Genomic DNA, 8,266 nt, shown 5'->3' on the forward strand with positions numbered 1-8,266 from the left:
AGCGGGCTCTTGGACTATCAAAGTTAACAAGCGAGCCCTTGGACTATGTAGGTTAACTAGCGGGCCCGTGGACTATCTAGGTTACCTAGATAGCACTTGGACTATATAGGTTCCCTAGCGGGCACTTGGACTATCTAGGTTAACGAACGGGCACTTGGACTATGCAGGTAACCTAGCCGGCACTTGGACTGTCTAGGTTACATAGCGGCCACTTGGACTTCTAGGTTAACGAATGGGCACTTGGACTATGTAGGTTGCCTAGCGAACACTTGGACTATCTAGGTTAGGTAACGGGCAGATGGACTATCTAGGTTATCTAGCGGGAACTTGGACAATGTAGGTTACCAAGCAGGCACTTGAACTATCTAGGTTACCTAGCGGGCACTTGGACTATCTAGGTTACCTAGCGGGAACTAGGACAATGTAGGTTACCAGCGGGCACTTGGACTATCTAGGTTAACGAACGAGCACTTGGACTATGTAGGTAACCTAGCGAGCACTTGGACTGTCGAGGTTACCTAGCGGGCACTTGGACTGTCTAGGTTAACGAACGGGCATTTGGCCTATGTAGGTTAACTAGCGGACACTTGGACTATCTAGGTTAGCCAGCAGGCACTTTGACTATCTAGGTTAACCAAGGGCACTTGGACTATGTAGGTTGCCTAGCGAGCACTTGGACTATGTAGGTTCCCTAGAGGGCGCTTGGACTATGTAGGTTCCCTAGCGGTTACTTGGACTGTCTAGGTTAACTAGCGGGCAATTGGACTGTCTAGGTTACCTAGTGGGCACTTGGACTATGTAGTTTACCTAGCAGGCACTTGGACTATGTCGGTTAACTAGCGCACACTTGGACTATCTAGGTTACCTACCGGGCACATGGACTATATACGTTCCCTAGCGGGCACTTGGGCTATCTACGTTACCTAGTGGGCACTTGGACGATCTAGGTTAACTAGCGTGTACTTGGACAACATAGGTTAACTAGCGGTCCCTTGGACTACGTAGGTTAACTAGCGGACACTTGCACTATGTAGGTTACCTAGCGGGCACTTGGACTATGTAGGTTACCTAGCGGGCACTTGGACTACGTAGGTTAACTAGCGGGCACTTGGATTATCTAGGTTAACTAACAGGCACTTGGACTATGTATGTTCCAGAGAGGGCAATTAGATTATGTAGGTTCGCTAGCGGGCACTTGGACTATCTAGGTTCCCTAAAGGGCACTTGGACTATGTAGGTTAACTAGCGGACAATTGCACTCTCTAATTTACCTAGCGGGCACTTGGACTATGTACCTTCCATAGCGGGCACTTGGACTATGTAGGTTGCCTAGCGAGCACTTGGACTATGTAGGTTGCCTAGCGGGCACTTGGACGATCTAGGTTAGGTAACGGGCACTTGGACTATCTAGGTTAGCTAACAGGAACTTGGACTATCTAGGTTACCTACCGGGAACTTGGACAATGTAGGTTACCAGCGGGCACTTGGACTATCTAGGTTGACGAACGAGCACTTGGACTATGTAGGTAACCTAGCGGGCACTTGGACTGTCTAGGTTACCTAGCGGGCACTTGGACTATCTAGGTTAACGAACGGGCCCATGGACTATGTAGGTTAACTAGCGGACACTTGGACTATCTAGGTTAGCTAACGGGCAATTGGACTATCAAGGTTACCTAACGGGCACTTGGACTATGTAGGTTACCTAGCGGGCACTTGGACTATGTAGGTTCCCTAGCGGGCGCTTGGACTATGTAGGTTCCCTAGCGGTTACTTGGACTGTCTAGGTTAACTAGCGGGCAATTAGACTGTCTAGGTTACTTAGTGGGCACTTGGACTATGTAGTTTACCTAGCAGGCACTTGGACTATGTAGGTTAACTAGCGCACACTTGGACTATCTAGGTTACCTACCGGGCACTTGGACTATATACGTTCCCTAGCGGGCACTTGGGCTATCTACGTTACCTAGCGGGCACTTGGACTATGTAGGTTAACGAACGGGCACTTGGACTATGTAGGTAACCTAGTGGTCACTTGGACTGTCTAGGTTACATAGCGGGCACTTGGACGATCTAGGTTAACTAGCGCGTACTTGGACTATCTAGGTTAACTAGCGGTCCGTTGGACTACGTAGGTCAACTAGCGGACACTTGCACTATGTAGGTTACCTAGCGGGCACTTGGACTATGTAGGTTACCTAGCGGGCACTTGGACTATGTAGGTTAACTAGCGGGCCCTTGGATTATCTAGGTTAACTAACAGGCACTTGGACTATGTATGTTCCAGAGCGGGCAATTAGATTATGTAGGTTCCCTAGCGGGCACTTGGACTATCTAGGTTCCCTAAAGGGCACTTGGACTATGTAGGTTAACTAGCGGACAATTGCACTCTCTAGTTTACCTAGCGGGCACTTGGACTATATACCTTCCCTAGCGGGCACTTGCACTATGTAGGTTGCCTAGTGAGCACTTGGACTATGTAGGTTGCCTAGCGGGCACTTGGACGATCTAGGTTAGGTAACGGGCACTTGGACTATCTAGGTTAGCTAATAGGAACTTGGACTATCTAGGTTACCTAGCGGGCACTAGGACTATGTAGGTTACCTAGCGGGCACTTGGACTATCTAGGTCACCTAGCGGGAACTTGGACAATGTAGGTTACCAGCGGGCACTTGGACTATCTAGGTTAACGAACGAGCACTTGGACTATGTAGGTAACCTAGCGGGCACTTGGACTGTCTAGGTTACCTAGCGGGCCCTTGGACTATCTAGGTTAACGAACGGGCCCTTGGACTATGTAGGTTAACTAGCGGACACTTGGACTATCTAGGTTAGCTAACGGGCAATTGGACTATCAAGGTTACCTAACGGGCACTTGGACTATGTAGGTTACCTAGCGGGCACTTGGACTATCTAGGTTACCTAGTAGGCACTTTGACTATCTAGGTCAACTAACGGGCACTTGGACTATGTAGGTTGCCTAGCGAGCACTTGGACTATGTAGGTTCCTTAGCGGTTACTTGGACTGTCTAGGTTAACTAGCGGGCAATTAGACTGTCTAGGTTACCTAGTGGGCACTTGGACTATGTAGTTTACCTAGCAGGCACTTGGACTATGTAGGTTAACTTGCGCACACTTGGACTATCTAGGTTACCTAGCGGGCACTTGGACTATATACGTTCCCTAGCGGGCACTTGGGCTATCTACGTTACCTAGCGGGCACTTGGACTATGTAGGTTAACGAACGGGCACTTGGACTATGTAGGTAACCTAGTGGTCACTTGGACTGTCTAGGTTACATAGCGGGCACTTGGACGATCTAGGTTAACTAGCGTGTACTTGGACAACATAGGTTAACTAGCGGTCCCTTGGACTACGTAGGTTAACTAGCGGACACTTGCACTATGTAGGTTACCTAGCGGGCATTTGGACTATGTACGTTACCTAGCGGGCACTTGGACTATGTAGGTTACCTAGCGGGCACTTGGATTATCTAGGTTAACTAACAGGCACTTGGACTATGTATGTTCCAGAGCGGCCAATTAGATAATATAGGTTCCCTAGCGGGCACTTGGACTATCTAGGTTCCCTAAAGGGCACTTGGACTATCTAGGTTAACTAGCGGTCCCTTGGAATACGTAGGTTAACTAGCGCACACTTGGACTATCTAGGTTAACTACCGGGCCCTTGGAATACGTAGGTTAACGAGCAGGCCCTTGGACTATGTAAGTTAACTAGAGGGCACTTGGACGATACTGGTTAACTAGCGGGCACTTGGACTATCTAGGTTAACTAGCGGGCACTTGGACTATCTAGGTTAACTAGCGGGCACTTGGACTATGTAGGTTCCCTAGTGGGCATTTGGACTATATAGGTTACCTAGCGGGCACTTGGACTATGTAGGTTAACTAGCGGGCCCTTGGATTATCTAGGTTAACTAACAGGCTCTTGGACTATGTATGTTCCAGAGCGGGCAATTAGATTATGTAGGTTCCCTAGCGGGCACTTGGACTATCTAGGTTCCCTAAAGGGCACTTGGACTATGTAGGTTAACTAGCGGACAATTGGACGATCTAGGTTAACTAGCACGTACTTGGACTATCTAGGTTAACTAGCGGTCCCTTGGACTACGTAGGTTAACTAGCGGACACTTGCACTATGTAGGTTACCTAGCGGGCACTTGTACTATGTAGGTTAAATAGCGGACACTTGGACGATCTAGGTTAAATAGCGGTCATTTGGACTATATAAGTTAATTAGTGGGCACTTGAAATATTTAGGTTACCTAGCAGGCACTTGGACTATCTAGGTTACCTAGCGGGCACTTGAACTACCTACGTTACCTAGCGGGTACTTGGACTATGTAAGTTCCCTAGTGGGCAGTTAGACTATGTAGGTTCCCTAGAAGGCATATGGACTATGTAGGTTCCCTAGCGGCCCTTGGACTATCTTAGTTCCCTAAAGGGCACTTGGACTTTGGAGGTTCCCTGGCGGGCACTTGGACTATGTAGGTTCCCTAGCGGGCACTTGGACTATCTAGGTTAACTAGCGGGCACTTGGACTATGTAGGTTAACTAGCGGACACTTGCACTATGTAGGTTACCTAGCGGGCTCTTAGACTATGTAGGTTAACTAGCATGCCCTTGGACTATCTAGGTTACCTATCAGGCACTTGGACTATGTATCTTAACTAGCGGGCACTTGCACTCTCTAGGTTACCTAGCGGGCACTTGGACTATGTACCTTCCCTAGCGGGCACTTGGACTATCTATGTTAACTAGCGGGCACTTGGACTATGTAGGTTACCTAGCGGACACTTGCACTATATAGGTTACCTAGCCGGCACTTAGACTATGTAGGTTAACTGGAGGACGCTTGGACGATCTAGGTTAACAAGTGGGCCCTTGGACTATGTAGGTTAACTTGCCGGCACTTGGATGATCTAGGTTAACTAGCGGGCACTTGGACGATCTAGGTTAACCAGCGGACACTTGGACTATCAAAGTTAACAAGCGAGCCCTTGGACAATGTAGGTTAACTAGCGGGCCCTTGGACTATCAAGGTTACCTAGATAGCAAAGGGACTATATAGGTTCCCTAGCGGGCACATGGACTATCTAGGTTAACGAACGGGCACTTGGACTATGCAGGTAACCTAGCCGGCACTTGGACTGTCTAGGCTACATAGCGTGCACTTGGACTTCTAGTTTAACGAGTGGGCACTTGGACTATGTAGGTTGCCTAACGAGCACTTGGACTATCTAGGTTAGGTAACGGGCATTTGGACTATCTAGGTTATCTAGCGGGAACTTGGACAATGTAGGTTACCAAGCGGGCACTTGGACTATCTAGGTTACCTAGCGGGCACTTGGACTATGTAGGTTAACTAGCGGGCACTTGGACTATCTAGGTTACCTAACGGGCACTTGGACTATGCAGGTAACCTAGCGGGCACTTGGACTGTCCAGGTTACCTAGCGGGAACTTGGACTAAGTACGTTCCCTAGCGGGCACTTGGATTATCTAGGTTACCTAGCAGACACTTGGACTAAGTACGTTCCCTAGCGGGCACTTGGACTATCTAAGTTAACTAACGGGCACTTGGACAATCTAGGCTAAATAGCGGGCACTTGACTATGTAGGTTACCTAGTGGGCACTCGTACTATGTACGTTCCCTAGCGGGCACTTGGACTATCTAGGTTACCTAGCAGGGCCCTTGGACTATGTACGTTCCCTAGCGGGCACTTGAACTATGTAGGTACCTAGCGAGCACTTGGACTATCTAGGTTAACTAAGGGGCACTTGGACTATCTAGGTTACCTAGCGGGCCCTTGGACTATGTACGTTCCCTAGCGGCACTTGGACTATCTATGAAAACTAGCGGGCACTTGGATTTTGTAGGTTACCTAGCGGGCTTTTGGACTATGTAGGATCCCTAGTGGGCACTTGAACTATGTAGGTTACCTAGCGGGCACTTAGACTATCTAGGTTAACTAAGGGGCACTAGGACTATCTAGGTTACCTAGTGGGCACTTGAAATATGTAGGTTACCTAGCAGGCACTTGGACTATCTAGGTTACCTAGCGGGCACTTGAACTATCTACGATACCTAGCGGGTATTTGGACAATGTCGGTTAACTAGCGGGCTGTTGGACAATCTAGGTTACCTAGCGGACACTTGGACCATCTAGGTTAACTAACGGGCACTTGGACTATGTAGGTTCCCTAGTGGGCACTTGGACTATGTAGGTTCCCGAGCGGGCACTTGGACTATCTTAGTTCCCTAAAGGGCACTTTGATTATGTACGTTCCCTAGCGGGCACTTGGGCTATGTAGGTTCCATAGCGGGCACTTGGACTATGTAGGTTCACTAGCGGGCACTTGGATTATCTTGGTTACCTTGCTGGCACTTGGACTATCTAGGTTAACTAACGGCACTTGGACTATCTAGGTTATCTAGCGGGCCCTTGTACTATGTAGGTTAATAGTGGGCCCTTGGACTATGTAAGTTAATTAGCGGGCACTTGGACGATCTAGGTTAACGAGCGGGCACTTGGACTATCTAGGTTACCTACCGGGCACTTGTATTATGTAGATTAAATAGCGGACACTTGGACGATCTAGGTTAATTAGCGAACACTTGGACTATCTCGGTTAACTAGCGGGCACTTGAACTACCTATGTTACCTAGTGGGTACTTGGACAATGTAGGTTAACTAGCGGGCTGTTGGACTATCTAGGTTACCTAGCGGACACTTGGACAATCTACGTTAACTAACGGGCACTTGGACTATGTAGGTTCCCTAGTGGGCACTTGGATTATGTAGGTTCCCTAGAGGGCACTTGGACTATGTAGATTACCTAGCGTACACTTGGACTATCTATGTTAGCTAATGGGCACTTGGACTATCTAGGTTACCTAGCGGGCACTTGGACTATGTAGGTTACCTAGCGGGCACTTGGACTATGTAGGTTACGTTCGGACACTTGGACTATGTAGGTTAATTAGCGAAACTTGGACGATCTAGGTTAACTAGAGGGCACTTGGATTATCTAGGTTAACTAGCGGGGCCTTGGATTATGTAGGTTACCTAGCGGGCCCTTGGACTATGTAGGTTAACTAGCAGGCACTTGGACGATCTAGGTTAACTAGCGGGCACTTGGACTATCTAGGTTAACTAGCGGTCACTCGGACTATGTAGGTAACCTAGCGGGAACTTGGACTAATAGGTTACTTAGCGGGCACTTGGACTATCTAGGTTAACGAACGGGCACTTGGACTATCTAGGTTACCTACCGGGCACTTGTACTATGTAGATTAAATAGCGGACACTTGGACGATCTAGGTTAATTAGCTAGCACTTGGACTATCTCGGTTAACTAGCGGGCACTTGGACTATGTAGGTTCCCTAGCGGGCATTTGGACTATATAGGTTACCTAGCGGGCACTTGAAATATTTAGGTTACCTAGCAGGCACTTGGACTATCTAGGTTACCTAGCGGGCACTTGAACTACCTACGTTACCTAGCGGGTACTTGGACAATGTAGGTTAAGTAGCGGGCTGTTGGACTATCTAGGTTACCTAGCGGACACTTGGACAATCTATGTTAACTAACGGGCACTTGGACTATGAAGGTTCCCTAGTGGGCACTTGGATTATGTAGGTTCCCTAGAGGGCATATGGACTATGTAGGTTCCCTAGCGGGCACTTGGACTATCTTAGTTCCCTAAAGGGCACTTGGACTATCTAGGTTAACTAGCGTTCACTCTGACTATGTAGGTAACCTAGGGGGAACTTGGACTATCTAGGTTAACTAGCGGGCACTTGGACTTTCTAGGTTACCTAGCGGGCTTTTGGGCTATGTACCTTCCCTAGCGGGCACTTGGGCTATCTACGTTACCTAGCGGGCACTTGGACTATGTAGGTTAACTAGGGGGCACTTGGACTATCTAGGTTAACTAATGGGTACTTGGAATATCTCGGTGACCTAGCGGGCACATGGACTATATAGGTTACCTAGCGGGCACTGGGACTGTCTTGGATACGTAGCGGGCACTTGGACTATCTAGGTTAACGAATGTGCACTTGGACTATGTAGGTTACCTAGCGGACACTTGCACTATATAGGTTACCCAGCGGTCACTTGGACTATGTAGGTTAACTGGAGGACGCTTGGGCGATCTAGTTTAACAAGAGAGCCCTTGGACTATGTAGGTTAACTAGCCGGCACTTGGATGATCTAGGTTATATAGCAGACACTTGGAC

The sequence above is a fragment of the Tenrec ecaudatus genome, unplaced genomic scaffold (assembly GCF_050624435.1).
Source record: "Tenrec ecaudatus isolate mTenEca1 unplaced genomic scaffold, mTenEca1.hap1 Scaffold_90, whole genome shotgun sequence".
NCBI classification, from domain to species: Eukaryota; Metazoa; Chordata; class Mammalia; order Afrosoricida; family Tenrecidae; genus Tenrec; species Tenrec ecaudatus.